We start from the raw sequence: 24,506 nt of genomic DNA, 5'->3' as shown, positions 1-24,506 counted from the left end.
AAAAATTCTTTCGGGGTCCAAAAAATATTTTTACCTAAGGATCCGGGTTAATCAAAAAAAAATACTCAAGACTTCTTTAAAGGCACCCATAAGCCCTTAAAGGGTTTTGTTTTTGGGGTAAGAGGGAAAATGAGGCGGAAGCTTGTTCCTCACAGTTGCGGAGTCAGCTTGCAGGAATGTGGCGGAGGGCGGGGAATCAGGCCGCTCAGGGAAGGTTTCTTAGCTTGTTAAGGGCCCGGGGATGCGTCTCGCAGGAGGCTTGGACTAGCATTCCTCTGCCGATGTGATTCGCTCGTCACAAAGTTGCAAGAGGAGCTGAGAGATCGCATGTCTGTCATCAGAATTGGATCTCGATTGTTTTTGTTTGGATGCGGATTAAGGCCCATGAAACGGTTTCTCAAGACCCCAAATTTACTCCCTTTTTAAAGCTCGCTTGCAGCTCCTTTTCTCGTTTCACGAACGCACATAGGCGAAAAAGCAAAACATAAGTGTAACAATAAAATCGGAGATGTAATTAGAAGCCTTTTTCATCTCCTGAACCGTCTTGTATGCAATAAATCACTTTGGGAAAATGAAGAAAATTCTTGTCAGAGGATCATTTTGGATTGCCCCAAGGAAAAAGCTTGAAAAAACCAAATCGCATAACATAAGGGAGGACATGCCACATGTTTGGGCTTGATTGCTGAAGGGGATTGTTGACGGGGGGGGGGGTCCGTCTGGACAGGTCTAGTTTAGGGCGGAGATTTCGAAACTGTAGCGGTGATATTTCCGGAGCAGTTTTCGTTAATAGAGGAGTACGGTCATTCCCGTGGCCCTACATCAGGGCTGGTCATGGTAAGGGCGACAGAGTAAAGGAAGAAGAAGGGGCCACAGGTTTGCGGGGGGAGCCTTCTAAGAGCACCGCTCCGCTGGACTCCGCGCTCATCTGGAGGAATTTTCTGATCTGAGAAAACGCCTTTGATTTTCCAGGCATTAGGTGGACAGAGAGGGAGATTATTCCCCACTCCTACCCCCTCTCCCCTTGTCCCCTCCCCGCCTCGTGGCTTCTGCCGGCCAAGACCCGTTGTGCCTGGCGTCGAGGGAAAGCCGCATTGTTGGGAGCAGTTAAAGGGTTGTGGGTGGAGACGCGCACCAAGAGGCCTGCCAAGGATTCCGGGGGTTATATCGATCCCCCCTCCCTAAAATGTTCATCCTGGGGCACTCTCATATTCACGTACCACATCCACGCACACAAATGTGCCACAAACGCACATCAACGCGCATCCACCACGTGCACGTTCGGGACGCATCCACACGTGCACTTTTCTAAACGCATCCACACGTGCACGTTCTGACGCATCCCACGTGCACGTTCAGACGCATCCACACGTGCACGTTCACATTGCATATGCACAGCACGCACGCGGCACACAATGTACACACGAATACACATGCGCCGGCGCACACAACTACACACAAATACACATGCGCCGCGCGCACCAAATCACACGCTCACATGCACATACATACATGCATACACGCATGCACCAACACACACATTAAACATACACATCCGTATGCACATACACGCACATGCACCCCCATCCTCTTGTCCTTGAAAGGGATGGGAAATGCAGCTCAAATATTCTTCACTGACGCCCCTGAACACTTAAACGGTTTTGTTGCAAGAATGCCCCCCCCCCCCCGTCCCGTTGACCGTCCTGTCGCGTTTTTCGCCCTGGGAAAGCCCTCCCCTCCCCCTCGCCCCTCGGGTCTCCGCGCCCTTTTTCTGGAACCGCCAAACGGAAGAGGCGGCACGGCGGCGGGGGCCTCCGGAGGAGCGCCTCCGTGAAGCTTGTGGGCATTGATCCTCGTCACAGTCGGCTTCCGCCCGGGGGGAGAGCCATGGGCGGCTTGGGTCACCGGCATTCCTTTCGCCTGTTTGCCCCTGTTCTGGGCGACGCGGGAGGGCTGGCGTTGGAGCCGATCATCATCGCCGTCGTCCCAGGGTTCGGCTCGATCTCCGCGTGAGTCACTTCCTTCGTCAGCGATTTTCACCCCGGGTCTTTCCGGACGGCCGCCGAACCCGCACATTCAGCCTTGCAATTGAGCCGTGTCGATGAGTGTGTGACTTTGCAGGCAATGCGCTTGGTGTTGCACAACAGCTAGTGCACGAAAGTGATTGCCGAATTTTGGCATCATGGTATCATTAGGCATGCCTCCGTCCACCCCAGTATACTTTTGTCCCCATGTCCGTTCGCACGATGAACTGTATAAACCCACTTGTCACGACTTATTAACCTTGACGCGACTTCTCTGTGTTGCAAACGCCGACTGCCCGCAGTCGTGGCTGTGGCACGATGCTTCCCTGGTCATTAACGCGAAGGTTATGTGTTGCAGCGGATCTCCAGCCCGGCCGGGCTTGCGGCTGGCTGTGCTGCGGCCTGGCGTCCTCGCTGTAGTGGGATCATACGCGGGGACTTTGGCCCTTGAAAATTTTTACGGATTTTTGGGGCTACAATCTGGGGTTTGGGCCGGCTTTCCAGCGCTTGGGATTTTGCGCGTGATTTCCTTGGGATCCAGCCGCAAGGGTGAAGGCAATGGCGAAGTAGTCATTATTGTAGTAGTGAACTTTATTCCCTTATGGTTGGGAAATCTTATTTATGGTTTTATTTCTTCCAAACTAACGTTATCAGGTAGCCCAAATAACTGTTCAATGTGTTTCCAGCCAAGTCTTCAACCCCGATTTTTCAATAGCTTTTTTCGCTTGCAAACTCAACGAAATTATTCGGATAGTTGATGTGAAAGCGGATCATTGGATTGCGGTGACGGATGAGAAAATGAATGATCAAATTTCAGCTTATATAAATTCCTTTGATATTCATTCCAGCGGCATTTGAGGCTTTATTTTCCTTGTTTATGATGGTATAATTTTGTTTTCTTTATCATTCCATTCCTAGTTTGAAAACCCTGTGGGTTAAAATTAGGTATTTATCTTTGTCCTCTTTACCACTATCTGTTCTCCCTTTGGGGTTCCCCTTCATGCTGGGGTCGTACAACGTATTCTTAAAATTCGTCCGCGTAGGACCGAGCGCCTCGCAAACTGCAACACCTGCTGCTTCCTGTCTTGGTGTTCCCGGGGGCGCCGGGTGACCTTTTCCTCCTCTTTGTTTACCCATTACCCGACTTTGTAGTCTGGGGCCCCCTGATTATTCATGGAGATGGGCGGAAGTGCAGTTTTTCCCAACTCTTTTTTTAATTTTATTATCAGCTTCTTTATTATTGTTTTTGCAGAGTTTATTGCCATTCTTGCGCACTTTTCTCTGAAAAAGGTTTTTTTTTTTCGCTGCTTCTGCACAGTACTCAGTGATATTGGTCGTGATTGCGTGATAGCGTGAGGGATAGTGGTTTTTGTAAATGGTGGTGGTTTGCGTGATTGAGAGCGGGTGTCTGTCTCTGCCTGCCTCCTTGCCTGCTTGCCTGCTTGCCTGCTTGCCTGCTTACCTGCTTGCCTGCCTGCTTGCCTCCCTGCCTGCTTGCATGCTTTGGGGAAACGAGTGTCTGTGAGTGCAATAGTCAGTGATTGATAGAGAGTGGGAGCTATACCCTGTTCCATCGTAAAGGTTAAGAAACCCACAGTAATAACCTGGGCTTGCATTAAATAATAACCGAATCGACGATGAACACGGGGAGGAAGGGTAAAGTGGATGGAGGGAGAGAGTGGTGGGTAGTATGTGGAAGTGGATGGAGGAATGGAATAGATAGGGGAGGGGTATGAGGATAGGGGGAGGAGGGGTTGAAGGGGTGGGGGTTGAATCTGAAGTTTCCTGATCGATCTCCCAGGACGGCAGACTCCTCGCGTGCCTGCGGGGCTGGCATTACTGGCTCTGCACGACACACCACTTCCCGCATCCCCTTCCCCCTCCCCTGCCCCAGCTCCTGCCATTCGCGCTCTTTATTTTCTGTTTCTTCCCTTCTTCCTCCCTCTTGCATTATAATTTTACGGAAATAATTACCCCCTCACCTCCCCTCCATTGCTTATATGAGTATTTCCATCTTTCCTCCTTTTTTGCGAGAAGAAGCCCACACCCCTTGCCTTTTTCATCACTTCCCCCTAATTTTCGCGTGAATTGCCCTTTCATTTCTTCACTCCCAAAAGTTAAGGAGTTATTTCTCGATGATTACCTTTTAAACAAATGTTCTAGAAACAGTAGTTAGCTGGGTTCACAATTAGATTTCCCGTCGGGGGAGAGTAGATAAATAGATGTGTTTTTGTGATATTTTCGTCGCTGTTATCACTCTGTTTTGTAACTTCCTACGAATGGCTTCGAAGAGGAAGTGAGAGCGAGCATTGAATAAACTAATGACTAAGGAAAAGTGTGACTATAGCATGGCTATAGTCACACTTTTTTATTATTGCCTTGTTTTATGAATTTATTTTTTCTTTTTTTGTAACAAGATGTGTTAGGATATGTAAAGAGATGTGTGTGGTGTTACTGTTGTATCTTCGGGACGTGAGCGTCTCGTCAACTACGAGAAATGTCATGAAGAAACTCGCCTTTTTTGACTCGGTGTTTATAGCTTTTTCTTCTTTCGTTTTCAACGTCGCTTTCCTTACCCGTGTTTTCGGATATCCTTCTCGAGAGAACGAATCCAGTTCAAGCAAGCAAGCAAGCAAGCAAGCAAGCAGGCTGTCGCGTCGGGCAGATATTCACTTGATTGCTGCAGAATCTTCCTTATCTGACCCACTCCGACTCGCGTGTGGCGAAAGGCGCTCTCGGGGAGGAAGCCATGGAGGAAGGGCGGCGAGACTGGAGGGTTTTGGTACTGTGTGTGTGTGTGTGTGTGTGTGTGTGTGTGTGTGTGTGTGTGTGTGTGTGTGTGTGTGTGTGTGTGTGTGTGTGTGTGTGCTGTGTGTGCGTGTGCGTGTGCGTGTGCGTGTGTGTGTGTGTGTGTGTGTGTTTCACAAATGAACATCTACTGCCGAAGAACTGCTGATTGAGTTCCTCTTTTATTCCACCATTAAAAAAAAAAGAAACTAAGGTAACAATCCCTATCCCTATTCCTACCCCTACCCCTACCCCTACCCCTACCCCTACCCCTACCCCTACCCCTACCCCTACCCCTACCCCCTTCCCTATTCCTACCCCCTTCCCTACCCCTACCCCCTTCCCTACCCCTACCCCCTTCCCTACCCCTACCCCTACCCCTACCCCTACCCCCTTCCCTATCCCTATCCCTATCCCTATCCCTACCCCTACCCCTACCCAGATATTCTGAATTTACTCATAGATTAATATGAACGTGTTGACGGCCTTTCTAGATATGAAGTTGGTAACTTCGCGTTGTGTTTAAGAGACGGAACTTCGAACTTCCTTTTTCGCATAACGTGTCCGAAATCGTTTTGCTTTTCTTCCTCTCTCGGAGCAAAGTTGGCGTCGTTAAGCGTCCTTATTTGTCGTTCATTCAACAAATGGCTTTGATCTTTTCCTTTTTCCCTTTTCTTTTTTCTTCGGCGTGGATGTTGTGCGACGGTTAATAGTATTGTGTGATGGATGAGTGGTTTCGAAGGTCAGGCCTCGAGGACTGGCGCCTCGAACTGGTGCCACGGGTCTCGAAGCAGCCTAATGGAGCTTTCGTGGGACGGCGGTCACCATGCGCTTTCGTGATTGCAATCGCTCGCCTTGGCGCTGAGAAGCCTCGAGACTCTCTTGGGGAATGTTCTAGAGAAACGCCTTGACAGCTGTGTAATGGTGAAACCCTTGGAACCCCTCCCAAGAAAAGACTCTATTTCGGTGGTCGAGACCGTTTTAAATGGAGTTGAGTGCGAGTGAGTGCATGCGTGAGTGCCATTGAATTGGTGAAGAATGAATGAATGAATGAATGGTTTTGAGTTGCTGATCGTACCTGACTGTATGATTGACCGAATGAAAGAAATAAGTGTTAGACTGAATTGCAAATCATGACTGATTGACAGACTGACGGAATGAATGAATTAATAATTTAATGAATGAATGAATGAATGAATTAATGAAAGAGCGACCGACCGACTGACTGACTGACTGACTGACTGACTGACTGACTGACTGACTGACTGACACCGACCGACTGACTGACTGACTGACTGACTGACTGACTGACTGACTGACTGACTGACTGACTGACTGACTGACTGACTGACTGACTGACTGACTGACTGATGAAGTCTGTGCCAAGCGGCCCCTCGCGGCAAAATGTGTGTCAGAAGCGTGAATCGTCACAGCAACTTTAATCTGACCGGATGTGTTTGTAATGAGACTCCCGAGGTAGCTTTTCTTTTTTGAGGGGCGATAGGTCGAGGATCGGGGATGGAGTCGTGTGAAAAAGTGAACGAAGAAGGAAGGAAGAGGGGAAGATAGGAAGACAGGGAGATAAAGACAGAAAGGCATTGACGGACAAAGAGGAAGGAAGGTAGGTAGGTAAGTAGGAAGCAAGCAAACAAGCTAGCAAAGAAATAAGGAAACAGGTAGGAATGACGGAAGGAAGAAAGGGAGAAAGAAAGAAGAAAGGAAGGAAAGGAAAAAGAAACGAATCTAGAAGAGATAGAAAGGAAGGATATGAGGAGGATGAAAACTAGAAGTAGAATAATGAAGATGATGGTGATGAAGATGAAGATGAAGATGAAGATGAAGGTGTTGGTGATGGTGATGATAAGTGAGCATTGTCCTGGGGAAAGTGTCGCTCCCCGCCCCCTCGAGTGGCGAGCGCGACGTGCATTCCGGCGCCCGTCACTGCCACGCGAGCAGTGGAATAGTTGGGACGAAATCTGCCCCTAATTAGCTGCGAGACTCCAGGCGGGCGCGGGTGAATGAGAGGAGTGAGGGAGCGAAGCTTTTTGAGGTAAAAGTGAAGAGTGTGAAGGCAAGGAAGATGGTGGAGTAAAGCTTTTCAAGTTGGGAGTGGAGATAGTGAAGGGGAGGGAGTTCGAAGTGGAGGGAGGAAAGCAGTGTGGGGCTTTTGAGTTTGGGGAGCCGAGAGGTTGGAGCGGGTGCGTGCTCGTGCGTGTGAGGGAGGGAATGTGCGTGCATGTGCTTGTGTATAAGGGAGGCGGGGGCACTGGGTGTTATGGCGGGGGCTTTTGGGTGTCGTGTGTGAGCGATGAAAATAGGGAAGCGAAGATGAAGGGAAAGAGGGAGGAATAAGTAGAGAAATGCAGGGAGGAAGAATGGGAGGATAGAAGTAGGAAAGAAGGAAGCTGGGAATGGAAGGCATCAAATAAGGGAGACAAGTGCCCGGGAAGCAAATAAACAAATAAAGTAACAAACAAAGTAGTTGGGGGGGGGGGGAAGGACAGGAAAGGAGCCCCTCGCGACCCGGAACAGCATGAGGAAACTCCGTCCGCATCAGCCGGGACCGCGCTTGCTGTCTCCCTCCGTGAAGAATGGCGCCGCGGTGAACATTTGTCCTGAAACAGCAGGAGAAAGAAGACAAGGGATAGACAAAGATAAAGATAGAAATAGGCAAAGAAAGACGAAGATAGAGATACAAACGACAACGAGAACGAAGTAGATATTGGGAGATCAAAGTTTCCTTCCCTGTCTCTTCCAGCTCCGAGCCTTTTGTCTTCGATGGAGTGACCTTGGCTCACGTAAGGGCGCGCGGGGCGTTTATGATCGCACAGAGTACCCGGAAGGATGCCAGTGGTTGATTTATTTCAGTATTGTTTGTGTGTTTTCTATCATTTTTTGCAGTCCGTTAGAGTGGGGTTTCGAGAGGAAAATGGACCGATTGATTCCGAGCTCACAAACCTCGAGATGGTCTCAAATACAATAGAATATGCTCTGATGAGAGTGCGCTTTAGACGTCTTAAGAATATGCTCTTCTAATTGTCTCGCTTATTTTATAATGTATTTTCGTCTCTGTATCAACATAGTGTGTTTTGCCATTATGTTTCATGGCTCGCTGTTCCAAGATAGGGTCGTGTCTTAGCGGATTCCACGTTGATTAGCATCTTGCCCCCGGAAAAGTGCACTTCTCCCGTCTTCCTTTTATTTATCGTCATATACTCCATAGAATCGATGCCCCACTTCTGTGCACTTCTTGCTGAAGAGGTGGAGGGCATGGCTGGCAGGGATGGGAAGGAATGGGGAAGAGAAGAGGTGGAGAAAAGAGAGAAGGAGAACAAGGAGTAGTAGGGAGAATGGAAGGAGGGAAGCGCAGGGGGTGTGGGAGGGGCGAGGAAGGGAGCGGTAGGGTGACGACGCCTGCCTGAACCCAGTAGTGAGGTAGACGACCTTGCTCCATTGACCCTGTGCTGGTATGCGCGGCCGGGTGGGCAGCGCTAGGTCGACCCTCGAGGGGGATTCGGTTTGTGCCGGCGTTGCAGGCACGTGCTGGCAGCGTCGATTTGACGTGCATCGCGGGTGACGACCCGAAGAAGTTGCGTGAATGGGCGTAGCTCATTTGTCGAAGGAGGAGGGTTGCTATAGCGGGTTCGGGCGGTTTGCATGGCAGTGGGTCCCCTGCAAGACGCAACGCCGCCGCCGCCCGGGAACCGTAGCGCGACAGCATGCGCTTTTCTCGAATCCTGCCGACACGCTACCCGCCTCGGATAATTGGATTATCGTGCGTGGGTGGCGGCGTTTCACGGGGTCGTCGGCGTCCCGGCATGATTAAACAGCCACCTCGCGACAGCCAAAGCGCGCTAATGCTGTTAGTTTCCAATGCATCCCCCGACTCTAAGGCACTGTTAGCTCCGCCCATTATCGCCCTGCTCTTGCCACGTCGACCACCGTTGCAGTTTCGACAGCAAATCGTAGTACTGAGAGATATTTCGTCGGCACATTCTGACCGATACAGCAGCGCATTGTCACAACGTCCAGCCTTGTCAGTTATTGTTCTCTTATGCTACGAAAGTCGCCGTGACACCCCTGCACCCCTCCCCCGGCGAGGAGACACTCATTTCAGCGTTCGTGCAAGCTTTCTCTCCTCTCTCCCTTGGCCGCACGTTGTCAGCTCATGACTGCAGTCGAAATGTGGGGTGCGCGCGCGTTGACCCCCTCCCCGGCCCCCTGGCGGCAGCACAATCCGTCACCTTTAAGCCGCCTGCTCAAGTTTGTCCTGCTAAAGTTTCCTTTGAGCTTTAACATTTTTCTGCTCGTCCTGGATGCTGCTTGCTAGGGAACGGGTGAGCGGACGTTTATTTTCTTGCCTTTTGATCATCATTTCGCCATTTTCCGCGTTGCATTGATTTTTAAAAATTATTCTGCTTTATTATTTATGTAGCGGCCGGCTTGGTTTCGCCCAATTCCTCAGTTTGGTATTTGATGTGTGTAAAAGGGAGGCAGGGCGGAAACATGTAGCGTGGCGTCACCGCGACGACGATGGCGGCCCCGCGCGCGAGAACAGGCTCCAAGAAAGCGAAGGGGAAGGACGTCTTAAAGTTATCCCATGCATTGCCGCCTCCGCCAGCAGCACTCGCCAGCGCCGCCTCCAACCAGCCCGCCTTCGCCTCAACAGTGATATCACGTTTCCCTTCCATCTCTTGGCTGGTCTGGCACTGCTGTCTGCATTTTATTATGCTATAATAGGTGTTCTTTTCGTATAAGAAAACCATTCCACGATAAAAAAAAGAAAGAAAGAAAAAAAAAAAACGGGTCCTTGGTTTTTAGTCCTCAGTGTTTTAGCAGATGATTATGTATGGTAGGATGTGGATGCCTGGTATGCTTTCGATTTAGTGACTGTTGCAAAGCTGATGCCGGTTGGTGTCAACGCAGTATGTCTGGGAAAGTAAAGCTTCACATGTCAGTGTTGCTCTCATCTTTAAGAGCCGTCTTCTACAAGTGCAGCAGTTTCTACACTGATGGGACATTCTCGTGGTCTTCTCTTCCTCATCTCAACCCACCATTAACACCGTCATTACTCCTCTGACCTCGACTCGTGCTCGGTGGCGCCACACACTCCGTTTAGCTCTGCTGTTTCCCGTTACCGAAAGCCTCCGACGCCAGCACTCGCCTTCGACAGCGCCACTCGCCTTGCTTTCATAACTGGCGCGACGGCCCGCAGAGTGGGAAGGGCGAGTCCTAATTGAGCGAAACCGCTCGCTGCACCGCCGCCCGGACCTCTCGCGGCCTCATGCTCTTCCGCCTTTGATCCAGCGCACGTAGGCCGGGCACCACGGCTTTGCTTCGTGTCCAAAAATGTGCCTTTTCGCGCACCAGAAGAGAGGTTTTCAAGGTCGGGGATCTGGAAAAGATATACAGAGTCGTCCTAATAAATTCATATAATTAGTTGTTCATTTTTTCCACAGTCGATAATGATCACAGATAATCTTTGATGCATGCGCGCGCAAATAGTTTATTTGGTGTCTCGGTTTGTTTTCACCCGGATGAACTGCCAAACGGCCTTCCGAGCTTTCTCCTCCTCCCTCCCTCCCTCTCTTCCTCCTTCCTCCCCCCTCCCTCCCTTCCTCCTTCCCCCCCTCCTCCTTCCCCCCTCCTCCTCCCTCCTCCTTCCCCCCTCCCTCCATCCCCCTCCCTCCATCCCCCTCCCTCCTCCTCCTCCTCCTCCTCCTCCTCCTCCTCCTCCTCCTCCTCCTCCCTCCTCCTCCTCCTCCTCCTCCTCCTCCTCCTCCTATTCTTCCTCTTCCACCGCCGTCGCCCCAACTACGCACATCTGCGGCTGTATCTTGGGGTGCTCGCTGAGATTCGACCCGGATGTCGATGGCTAGAGAGTGAGTTCGCCGTCGGGTGGCCTCGCTGGGTGTCGAGTCTGCCTGTCTGTCGGTGGAGGTCGGGGGATGGGAAGGCATACGAGAAAGTGTCGCGGTGGCGCTCCTCAGGACAGCCAGACAGTGTGAATGGCGTCAGACAGCCAAGGTCACAGACGCTGATGATAGGTCGGCTTTCAGTGAGGGGTAGGGGTGGTCTAAGGAAGGGGAGGGGAGAGGGTTGTATTGGGGAATTCCAACTAGCAATGAAACTACCGGTTAACTAAGGCCTTGGTGGGGGGGGGGGGCTATCGGTTAACTATGGTCATGGGGGGTGGGGTTTGGGGAGTTCGAGCTAGCAATAGAAATACTAACTATGGTCTTGGGGGAGGGGGATGGTCAGCTGGGGAGTTCCATCTAGCAATGGAACTACCGGTTAGCTGTGGCCATGGTAAACAAGCTTGGGATTCTCATTTTCTCAGGATCGATGAGACAGGGCGAACACGCCTGCTGAACCTTACTGTGGAAGCCTGCATAAAAGGAAGGCTTTTCAGCTTCGTTTCGTTAAGATACTGAGAGTTTGGGGATTTTATGCGCTTTGGGTATTTCCTTTGTTAGGGGTTAATAGTTCGCTTTTTTTTTTTATATTAATTTGATATCTTGTGATTATTCATGGCTCTTTGTAAATATAAGCACATACTTTTACATGTCTATAGTTATTTCTCTCTCTCTCTCTCTCTCTCTCTCTCTCTCTCTCTCTCTCTCTCTCTCTCTCTCTCTCTCTCTCTCTCTCTCTCTCTTCTCTCTCTCTCTCTCTCTCTCTCTCAAACACACACACACCTACACACACACACACACACACACACACACCACACACACACACCTACACACACACACACCTACACACACACACACACCTACACACACACACCACAACACCACACCTCACACACACACACCTACACCACACACACACCTACACACACACACACACTACACACACCACAACCACACACACACACACCTACACACACACCCCACTACACCCACTCACTCACACACACACACACACACACACACACACCTACACACACACACACACACACACACCTACCACACCCCACACCTACACACACACACACCTACACACTACACACACACACACACACCACACACACACCCACACGACACACCACACACACACCACAACACACACACACCTACACACACACCCTACAACACACACCTACACCACACACACCACACCCCACACCACACACACACCTACACACACACCTACACACACCTACACACTCACACCTACAACACACCTACACCACACCTACACACACCTACACACACACTACTACACCCACCCCTACACCACAACCTACACACACCCAACCCACACACACACCTACACACCAACACACACACCACACACCTAACACCTACACACACACACACCTACACACACACACACCTACACACACATCCACACACCACACACCTACACCACACATCACACACTGCACACACCTACACACATGCACACACCTACACACCCACATACACACACCTACACACACCAGCACACACCTACCACACATCTACACATCTACACACCCACACACACCTACACACACATGCACACACCTACACACACATGCACACACCTACCACACATGCACACACCTACACACACATGCCACACCTACCCACCATGCACACCACCTACACACACACCACATGCACACACCTACAGCACACACCTACCACCACATGCACACACCTACACAACATGCACACACCTACACACACCTGCACACACACCACACAACATGCACACCCCTACACACACATGCACACACCTACACACACATGCACACACCTACACACACATGCACACACCTACACACACATGCACACACCTACACACACATGCACACACCTACACACACATGCACACACCTACACACACATGCACACACCTACACTACACATCACACCTACATACTACATGCACCACCTCACACACATCACACACCTACCACACATCACACACCTCACACACATGCACACACCTACACACACATCACACACCCTACACACACGCACACCTACACACACACCTACACACACTGCACACACCTACACACACACACACACACCTAGCACACACACACATGCACACACCTACACACACACACCTGCACACAACCTACACACAAAAGAACACCACACATCACCATCACTATCTACCCTTCACCATTCAATCATTCATCACACACCTAACCATCATCTGTCCACACGACTAGTCACACACTGCATCTTCACTCACCCCTCACACTACCCACCACTCACCACACCACCTCCACCCTACAATTCACCACCTCACCCTCACCTACCACCCCCACCCTCACACCCTCACCCATCACACCTTCACAACTGCCCCTCCACCTCACCTCCACCCATCACCACACACACTCCCCCTACAACCTCACTACTCACCCTCACCCTCACCACTCCTCACCACCCCATCACTCACTCTCACCCTCACTCACCCTTTCACACTCACACTCCTTATGCATCCACATAATCTATCTTGCATATGAATTAAACCCTACCACATTTTAACTAACCCACAAATCTCCCTTCACAAACTCATAACAATGCAACATACACTCAACCCTAAAGTATTATTACCTATGACAATTGACTTATATATTTAACCATAAAAGTATCATCCTGATTTATATGAAACTTAACCATTTTTCCTACGAAGTTAACACTGCTTTATTTAAGATAACCTAACTCATTACCATTTGTATATTTATTCCCTAAACTCCCTTAACAATTGACAATTCCTCTCTCAAAAGCTGGTGATGTGGGATTTAGTAGTGGCCGGGTGGGGCCTCGGGAGGGTCGCTAAGACTCTCCCAATACCCCTCAACCCACCCTCCCCCGGCTGCTGCCCAACAGCCTCCACAAGGGCCCCCACAGTTGCGCACACAGGGACAGCCGCCTCCCCATAACCAGCACCCAGCCTCAGCTGCTCCCCCTGTGCCGCACTCGCAGCATCTCACGCATACCCACGCTACGTTATCACAGCATCATCCAGTCTTACAGGTATGGAACTGGTGCAGTTTGGTAAGGTTGCCTGCTTGCACCACACACATCTCCTCTCTCTCTCTCTCTCTCTTCTCTCTCTCTCTCTCTCTCTCCTCTCTCTCTCTCTTCTCTCTCTCTCCTCCTTCCTCTCCTCCCTCTCTCTCTCTTCTCTCCTCTCCTCTCTCTCTCTCTCTCTCTCTCTCTCTCTCTCTAATCTATTACTTTCTCAGAAACTTGCAGTGTCTAGATTTGAGATTCTCTATCACATTTTCCCCCTCTCCAAAAGGTAAATGGTGTTTAATTAGGATAAGAGAAATGGACTCCTAAGTAATCAACCCTTTAAGCTAATGGTTGATACTCAAGTAATTCTTTATATACATTTTCATGGAATTGCAGTATAAGAATAGTGAATTAGTTAATTGTATTGATTTAATCCTGAAATAACGAGACCTTTCATTTTACCTAAACTAAAGGTTCAGTTAAGATCTGTCTCGGCTGAAGAGATTAAAAGGATTTCTAAAAACTATTCATTACTATGAATAGAATTAACTTATTTCAGTGATTAACCCCTAATCCTATTAGGGAGAAATGTTATGAGTCTGATGAATGCATTGAAGGTCAGGGATTATTCATAAATAGAACTTTTGAGTGTTATGTTTTGTTGGGTTTAAGTGCTTTTTTCTTTAGTGGTTCGTTTTCCTAGTTCTCTGATGCGAAATGTGAATTGAGGGGTTAATTTTCTCACTGTGGTTTCATAGTTGCATGGTTTGTCATGGGTTAGCTTGTTTTATTTCCGCTGGTTTGGATGAATAAGAACTTGGAGTTTAACCCATATCTGATGGGTAGTATTCATAGAGGCTGGGGCCTCGCTGCCGGGGGCTTATATCGTCGCCCTAGCATGCGCGACCACTCATGGCAAATACCAGCATCCCATGCCGTTTCTTTGTAATACTACAAAGATATGTTGTATTTTCAGTTTTCATATTTTAAAGTCTCTACTTGCCAAACTTCCTGATAAATCGAGACTGAAGGGTATTTTTGTTGTTATATAGACTCCATAGTTGATCATTATTTGGTCTATAGTTCGAATAAAATAAACAGTGTGCGGCATCATGGAGTTGAAATCGTCGGTTTGTTGCATTTTGTTTGTTTGTTGCATGGTAAAAATGAGAAAGTGTTAAAACCGACTTAATCACACTTTCACTGGCAGAAAAACAATCTTTTGCCGTGATTGTAGCAAAAAAAAAAAAAAAAAAAAAAAAAAGGCATGTCCATACATACTCTATGGCATGTGCGTACGTGCCCCCGGCAGATGGTCCTGCCAACCCATGGCATGTGTGTACATGCCACCCGTCGGCAATGGGTTAAGAATTGCTGAATGATAATGAGAAGACGGTAACAGGAGCTTATTGTGATCTCATTGTTGTGAAGTTTATTTTCATAATAACTTCAAATCATATTGCTAATAATAGGAATTAGTAGAAAAGGAAAGGATAAGAGTGAAGAGCATGGGTGTGTACAGCAGTAGGAAAGAAGAGTGTGAAAAGCAGGAATTGGCTGAAGCTGATTCTGTGTTTGGAAGGCAGAATTCTTTATCTTGAACCATGTTTACAAAAGTTAATAGTACGTTTATGTAATGTTTGAAGACCTGACAATTTTTAGTTATCAAATGTATAGAATTCCAAGGGGATGCAAAAGATAGTGTTGAAATTCCATGAGATTATATTCTGGAAGTTAATAATCTGTTTGATTAAGAAAATAATAATAATATTGATTTATTTATCTTCCTTTTTGTAATTGGACTTAGATGTGTAAACAGTAATCAAACTATCCGAATGCATCAGAGTAATCTCTTTCAACCAGTTTCAAAGACCCAGTAAGGCCAGCATCAAAGATGAAAAATAAAAACTTGAAAGAATAAAGAGTATGACTACATGTTTTTTTTTCACAAAAAACTAGATTAATTGCAGAGTTGTGGAATCCAGATTGCTTCTTATAGTGTTTTGTGTACATGTGGGCTATGGCATCTTCACTTATTCATCTTTAATAATTTCTTTGCTTGATTGAATGACTTATGGGGCTTTACTTCAGTTATTTTTCAAATTCATACACTTATATCCCTGCCTAATGTGTCCTATAGTTTCTTGTTTATGATAGATTTATAAATAAAAAGATAAAAAAAAAAAATCAATGGAAAATGGTCTCTCTCTCTTGAGCAAGCCGAGATCTAATGCACTGTTGTTCAGTGTTTAAAATTTTGATCTCATATTCATATTACAGCCCTTAGTACTTTTACTGTTGTGATTTTTTTTCCCCCCCTTATTCTCAAAATCATAAAAGAGACAGGGAAGCTTGGAAAAAAAACAAAGAAACACTTCCATCTGCCTCAGTCAAAAATTCTCCTGGGCTGCTGTCTAATAATAATGATGATAATGATAATAATGATAAAAAAAAAACATGAATTAAAGTAATTGCATATATTTATCTAATTTATTGTTTTCCTGTGAAAATATATATTTACATTAGGTTAGTGTGCATAATGTTAAGTAGAGTACTCATTTTGTGTGTGTGCTTGTGTTTATTTTTATGAAAATACACACCTTGGGTAGGGTATATAGGCTATCCTAGGCATGTCTGAGTCGTGGGTGAAGGCATGTAGACAGTTCTACATCAATTATTTTTTCTTTATATAGGTAGATTTATTGGTAGAGATATATATATTTATTATACTTTTTGTATGTATATGCTTTAGATGTAGAGTTTTTTTTATTCTTTAATGAGAATTTTTTTCTCAATTTAAGATATAGATCATTTACTGCTGCATGCAAAGCAATTACCTTTTTTTTATAGAAAAATCACCAAAATTTAGAATTTTAGTGGGTAACTCGGGAAACCAAAAAAAGGGGCTAAATTATATAAATTGACTAAATGCCATCTGGTTCTAAAATTCATGAGAAAGAATGTAATTTATGTTTTGCAAAATGAAAGGTTTAACAACTGTTTTTTGTTCAAACCGTTTCCAAGCCTAAATCTACTTTAAAACTGAAAGTTGGATGCAAGTTCATGGGAAAATTAATAACCAAAGCATGCCAAGACATTATTTGATAATATATCAGTTGACTACAATGCTCAGTCCATTTTTCTTAGAGAACATGCAGATTTGCATTTTTTTTAGTTGGGTACAATCCTCCCCTCCCATTGTCCATAAAATATAAATACTGGGAAAGATTTGGCAAACTCAGAGGTCTTTTTTGAAGGATGAGAGATTTCTAATATACAAGTACCTCCAAAATGCCAGGAATCATTTTTGACCAAAGAATGACCAAGTGGTCTCCTTACATATAATCTAGAAATATGTGAGGATATACCCTGCCACTGTTGTTAGTGTTATAAACTATTGTAATCTTACCAAAATTGGCAGGTGAATTCAAAGTTGATTGTCTTTACTGACCCATTGGCTCCAGATTCTTCACTGCTTCACTTCACTTGCTTGAGTGGCTATTCTGCCGTGCGTATGGCTTGAAGGCCTGGTGCACACGAACACATTGTGTGGTAACAGAACCCCATGTCCACTGTGATTTTAAAAGTTTACTAAGTTTCCTTATACATGTGTAGATGGCTCCACTGACGCTTAGTCACCGTCTAGTCTTTTACTGTTTTTTCCTGATCTCACTGGTTACCTTTTTCCTTGATTATTATTATTTTTTAGAGGGTCTTGTTGCTATTAATATTGATAATAGCAAAATCATGATGTCACTAATAATGATGATGATAATGCTAATAGTAGCATCAGAAGAGAATAAGAAAAATCAAGGAATGGTGGGAATATCTGGTGTGGTTAGGTAAGCATTCTAATTGAGTCCTTGGTGACTCATTGCTTGTGGAGCCATCTGTGTATAAACAAAATTCACAAAACAAAAGTATAGTGGACGGTGCAATTATCTAGCACTAGTGGCTAGACTTGATTAGTATCTGAAAGATTTTTTTTGTTGTACAGTGCTCTTCTAATCATGGAGTTGGGAGACTGCTAATTTATTTATTTTTAGATTATAATCCTAACATTCTAACAAGGAAATGTGATTAAATAAAACAGTTGGCAGATCGTTTAAGTTTTACATCAATAGTTAATTTTCATTTTTAGAGAAAATTTCTCAAAACTAAGGGGATTATTGATCCATGGATTATAAGTAGTTTTGAGTTGTACTTTTTTTTAATCAAAATATTATTATTATTATTTATTTATGAACAACTGTAGTAAATCTTTCAAAATGTAATTTTCAATTCCAGAGTGGAGGTGTAGGTGGGCACGGCACAGGTTGGAGTGGGCCAAGGAGTGGGTCAGTTGGTGGAGTGCCACCTGGGCCAAGCCCTCAGCCCCCGGGGACCGCCACACGACCTCAATACACAAGCACTCCACCAGGTTCAACACAGCAAATACAACAAGGCTCAGGTCAGTAAACATAAATGCCTTACAAGGAACATGTCTGGAGGTTGCAGTGGTTATTATGCCTGTGATGGGATGTTCCTGAGGTGGAGAAGTAGTTGAACTGTGTTTTAGATTTTTAAGTCTTTTTGAAGCCTAGCTTTATGCTAGGGTTATAGAGCGCAATCCATGTAAGTCCCTCAGTGATGTAGATGTGCCGAATGGAATGGAATTGATTGTAATATACTTGAATGACATCCAGTCAGTGGAGGTATATTCTACTTGCACTGCTAGCTATAATTTGTATGAAAGATATAATTTCAGAACAAAAATAATTTTATCGCTTTATCCTGATATCTTGATTGGTATTCAAGATTACAACAAATGTCAAAATCCTTATTCATGTAAAGAGGCCTTTGATGTCAGTTCCTTTCCCGACGGGTAGTATCATAGAGGCCGGGGCCTCGCTGCTGGGGCTTATATCGTCGCCCTAGCATGCGCGACCACTCATGGCAAATACCAGCATCCCATGCTGTTTCTTCGTAATACTACGAAAATATGTTGTATTTTCAGTTTTCATTATTTTCTAAAGTCTCTACTTGCCATATAGCCTGATAAATCGAGACTGAAGGATATTTTTTGTTGTTATATAGATGCCATATTGATCATTATTTGGTCTATAGTCTGAATAAATAAGCGGTGCGTGGCATCATGGAGTTGATTTTTTTTATTTTATTATTATTTTTTTTTTCATAGTAAAAATGAGAAAGTGTTAAAACCGACTTAATCACACTTTCAGTGGCAGAAAAAATAATCTTTTGCTGTGATTGTAACAAAAAAAAAACTCATTGCATGTCCACACACACCATGGTACATGCCCCCGGCAGATAGTCCCGCCATGCCATGGCATGTGCGTACATGCCACCCGTCGGCAAAGGGTTAAAATGTTTAAGTCATAGAAGCACATCCTTTCGTATGCAATGTTCACCTTGGATGCACAAAGTCAAATGTTAAAAAAAAGGTCCTCAGATAAGAACATAATGCAAGCATATGGTAATCCAGAAGTCTTACATTGTGAATAGATTTTCAAAAATGTATGCACTCCCCCCCCCCCCCAAAAAAAAAAGGGGGGGGGGGAGAGGGAGGGATGGGTGATGCAATACTAGTTAACCCAATGCTGCTGGGTGGTTTCCCAGTATGGAAGCCCTCTCTCCCGGGCCGTATTTGTAGTGGCCTGGGCCCCACCGCTGGGTGATCGTGGTGGCACCATAGCATGTGCGGCATGATTGTGCAAACCCACAAAAAACGGGACTGACACACCATGGCACATATATACATGCCACCTGGAATATAGTCCAGGTATGACATGACATGTACGTATATGCCACCCGGCAATGAAGGGTTAAAAAATAACGACATTCAAACATGGCTTAAAATGTTCAAATATTACTGAGGAATCTTTTCCCCCATAAGTATTTGGTCATGTCGGAAAAAATGTCTGGTTGGTTATTTTGTCATGATTTTGATAAATTGTTAGCATCTGGCAAAAACCACTGAACTAGAAAGAGAGGCCAGTGAAAGGCTCATATATTATAAAAAACACAAATTATTTATGAAATGACTGGAGAAAAGTTAATTAAAACACAATTTTATTTGGCATATTAAGTCATATAATGGCATGGCAACATTCCATACCCTATTAGGAATTTCACATAACTTTCCTTTTGTCTCAAAAGATATCAAATACCCATTCAAAGCTAAACAAAATATGTGTGTATAAGAATGTTATGTGATTTCCATTGTTGTCCTGTTGAATGCTGTCTGGGATGTGCAGGGATCTTTTTCCGTGTGCAAATCAGCCAATATATATATGCGTATTCATCTGGAAAGTATTAACCCATTGAATTGGAAAAATGACGTATTCACTGTAGCATTGTGTAGCATTGTTTAGTGAAATGTCCCTACACAGATGGAGCCGCAAGTGCTTCCCCACCATTTCATCTTTTCTTGAATTTTCTTTTTTTTTTGTAATGCCTTCAGTTAACCCTTTCCCAACGGGTGGCATGTACGTACATGCCATGGCATGCCTGGACTATCTGCCTGTGGCATGTACGCACATGCCATGAGTTTTTTTTGTTACAATTATGGCAAAATATTATTTTTTTGCCACTGAAAATGTGATTAAGTAGTTTTTAAACACTTTTTCATCATTTTTTCCTATACTATGCATTTCATAAAGGCTTCTCGGGCTTCCGAGGTTAGTTTTAAAAAAAAATTATGTTGGTAATCGACTACATTGGCCACATATATTATATAGTATTCACGAAGTGATTATGTAAAACCACGTGAAAATACCAATATGTATTAAAAAAAAAAAAAAAAAAAAAAAAAAAAAATTACGTATTTATAAAACACTGAACATAAAATTATATCTATATGGAAGTGATAATATAAACCTGTTGAAACTAAGTTTATCTTATAAAATAACTTGAAAAAAAAAAAAAAAAAAAAAAAATACGGTTTCAACTCCACACACTGCTTATTTTATTCAGACTATAGAGTGAATAATGATCAACTATGGAGTCTATATAACAAAAATATTCTACAGTCTTGATTTATCTGAAAATATGGCAAATAGAGACTGTAGAAAATAATAATACTGAAAATACATCATAGGCTCTTAGTATTACGAAGAAAAGGCAATGGATGCTGGTATTGGGCATGAGTTGGTCGCGCATGCTAGGGTGACGATATGAGCCCACGGCAGCGAGGCCCGGGCCACTATGAATACTACCCGTTGGGAAAGAGTTAATGATATTGTTGCTATTATTAAAAATTATGATTATTATAAAAATATTAACATTACTAATAGCAATATAAAAGAAATGAAAATACTTCTGAAAATCAAGGAAATAGGAAACGGGGAGATGGGTGGTACTAGTGATTGACTTGTTGGTGAATAAGAAATTGTGGAACTATCTACTGTGTGCGTGTAAAGACAATTGACAAACTAAACTCTCAATAGGAATGGCATGTATGTACATGCCATCCCTGGGGCATTGGGTTACAGCTTAATTCTTGGTAGTATTTTTTAAACAAATTTTTTCTGAAGTCTTTTGGCATCCCAAAAGTAAATAATGATTACTCAGGCACTGATGCAGACTCAAGGAGTATATATTAATTTTTTATTCTTGATATTCTGTGATATGCGATGTATTTTATTTGTTAGTAACATCTTTTGTTTACTTTGATTAAGATTTTGAGGTTGCAATTTCATTGAAGTCTTAGAACAAGTTTGCACTTTCAGTAACAACAATGAAGCATCAAATATTTACCAAAGTATTTTAATGTTCAATAAAAGAATAATGTCATATTGTATGTACACAGTAATTATTCACATTGTTCTGTCCAGAATTAAGTGCATAATGTGTGTCTTCAGTTTTGGGATGATATTCATATATTTTTTTAGAGACTTGGACATTTGAACATATTTTGTAGTTACATTTTTTCTGTTAGGAATACATTGAGAAGCCTTTATGAACAGATTAATTAATTCTTGTAAGAAATTTGATCTTCATTCCATTTATTTAAATGTTATACTTGATATTTATAATGAGAATTTTTTACACTAAATTCAATTAAATATTAGTTAGATATTTAACATTTAAACTTGGTTTTCACTTTTTACCATTTTTTATTATTTGCTTGATTTTCCTATTAAGTTCCTACAATTATGATTGCGTTTATTGTAATCAAATATGTTTCCACTTAATAAAGGAACTAATAGAGTACTGACATTTTGTTATTGGGTTGTGGGTGAAATGAATACATTACAGGTGGTTTGGACTCGCCTATTAGCTTTAGGATAAGCTCTCAACAGGGGTACCAAATAGCATGGTCTAGTAAACTACATCCTGGAATGGGAGCTGTTATGCAGCATTTTGATCATTAGAATCATGCTCCAGAACTTGTAGATACAGGAAGAAGATCAATATCACAGAGGTAGCTATGTGATATGTAGTATTTATAGGGTTAGATTATGTCATCTTCTGACACATAAGTGTAGAATACCAAATTAACTTTCTGTGAAAAGGTATAGTTACAGCTTAGCCTAATTTGGTAGTAATTGTCTTGCCCCCCTTTTTTTGGGGGGGGGGGGGGGGTTAAGGCCGTAGATTTGTGATATTAGAAATTGGGCTAGACATGTTGATATGTGTGCTGTGATTCCCATTTATTATTGAGTCAGATAGTGCAGATAAGCCCCATGCCATTGTTTTCCCCAAACCTTGATTTTCATATTGAAAGATTAAAAGGCTTTGTTATGCATTATCAGATGTAGGTATGGCATTTATCAGTCACTTTATCAAATTTAAGAAAAATTATATATGAGTGTATTCACAAATGGGATTCAGAGTATTCAGCAGTCTTTTTGTACATCTGTAAAGAGAGATCAGGGAACTGGACAAGGCTTTTATGTAACATCAGTCCAGTCACTTGGTAATTAGATGGAAAGTTTAGTAAAAATTCTGTGCTCATTTTGCTGAACATTTATTAATATGTTACACCCCTCATTCACAAGAAAAAATATTCATCAAGTTGAGTTCTGATTTCATAACAACATTCTGATCAATTCTTGTTCTATGATCAAATACATAATATACATTTGAGTTCTTTGAAAATAGTTATTGTGTATGCTGACATTGGTCTTGAGTAATACCAGGCATGAAATATATGCAAATATTACATTGATGGGTTTATTTACACAGTAACAATAAATTTATTTCTGTTGCCTGGTACTTTTAAGTATTGTTTATAATAGTGAGGCTAATTATCTGATACAGTTACAAAATTGGTAATAGCTAAAAGAGGCTTACATGTCATGTGATAAGTAGTTGTCATTCTGGTCCTTGTATGAGTTCTCATAACTTTAACTTGTCGATAGTAAACTGGAATTCTCAGACAATTTTTATAATGGGAAAAAAGTGTTTGACCTATAAATAAGTGTTAAAGTGTGTTGGCAAGAAATATTTTTTCCATTTTTATGTACAGTCAAATTAGTTGAATGGCAGACATGTTGGGTTTGAGAACAGTATTTTCTTTGGTTATTTAACTGTCAGCATTTGCTGAAGTTGATAGAGAAGTTTGTATATTTTATTGATTAACCCAATGCCAGTGGGTAACAGAAATCTCTGAGCATGATAAACTGGTGATTTCTGGCAATGGCCAGACACTGGGCAAGGGAGTCCGCTACATCAAGTGGAACTTCCCGCTCCACGTGCTCTGGTGCATTGCCGTGCGTATAGTCGTACCCCATTGACCAAGTGGTATGTTATGACACTAGTACACATGACCCGTCCGGAAAGGAGTTAATTCAACTGTGGTGCATTCATTAAAAATATTTTGACAGATCACTTTTATTAAATCTTTTATTTTTATGGCAGGAGGGACCTTACCGGTGGCATCACACAACATGATGTACTCCACCACGACACAGAATCAGCCCCAGGGACCACAACCTAATGCTCAGGTAAGCGAGTCAGGCATGCTGTCAGGGGAGGGTGGATACTCACTTCAGTGTGTACAGGAATGTTTTAAGGAGGTAAATGATGAAATGGAAAGAGTATTAGTGTAAGGAAAAATCATTACATATTTATTGAAGATTTTGTATTTGGGGGAAGGTGAAGGTTAATGTATTATTGTTGATGCTGTGGTTAATATCATATTTTTTTTAGTAAATAATGAAAAGGCAAATGTATGTATATATATATATATATATATATATATATATATATATATATATATATATATATATATATATATATATATATATATATATATTTTATGTTTGTATTTATGTATTGTAAGGTCCTAATTATTTCAAAGATGAAAAGATTTTTATATGACTCGGCAAACATTTAGTGTTGATCATTTAAGAAACCATTATACTAAATACAATGACTCCTGTTACAGGATTTTTTAAGCTATTCATTTGAGGGCTTCTTGGTGATATGTCTTTCCATAAATGTTTTTCTTGAAATGTAATCTAGAATGATTCAACAGGGGAGGGTATTATATGATTTGTGATTTATTTTGTGGGAAAAAAAAAAAATCTTTATTTTCATTATTTCATATTTGGTAAAAAACAAAAAGAAATAGAATTAAAGGAATACTGGTTGCACTGCAATGGACAGTGTTTTGCATATATGTCTAGCTTTATTCTGTAATGGAAGTAATATAAAAGTAATATGGCACAGTGAGTATTTTTGACTAACAGTGAGTGTTTGTGGGGGGGGTGGGGGGTTGGGG

General features: G+C 43.5%; 1 protein-coding gene across 1 annotated transcript in view; it reads right to left on the bottom strand.

Annotated features, from left to right (window-relative positions):
- The window catches only part of LOC119568347 (chromatin modification-related protein eaf-1-like), a 180,078-nt gene that overhangs the window by 60,013 nt on the left and 95,559 nt on the right, over positions 1-24,506 (bottom strand).

Source organism: Penaeus monodon, chromosome 43, assembly GCF_015228065.2.
Source record: "Penaeus monodon isolate SGIC_2016 chromosome 43, NSTDA_Pmon_1, whole genome shotgun sequence".
Lineage (NCBI taxonomy): Eukaryota > Metazoa > Arthropoda > Malacostraca > Decapoda > Penaeidae > Penaeus > Penaeus monodon.
Note: the sequence above shows the minus strand (reverse complement) of the source record. Positions and strands in the feature narration are given on the sequence as shown.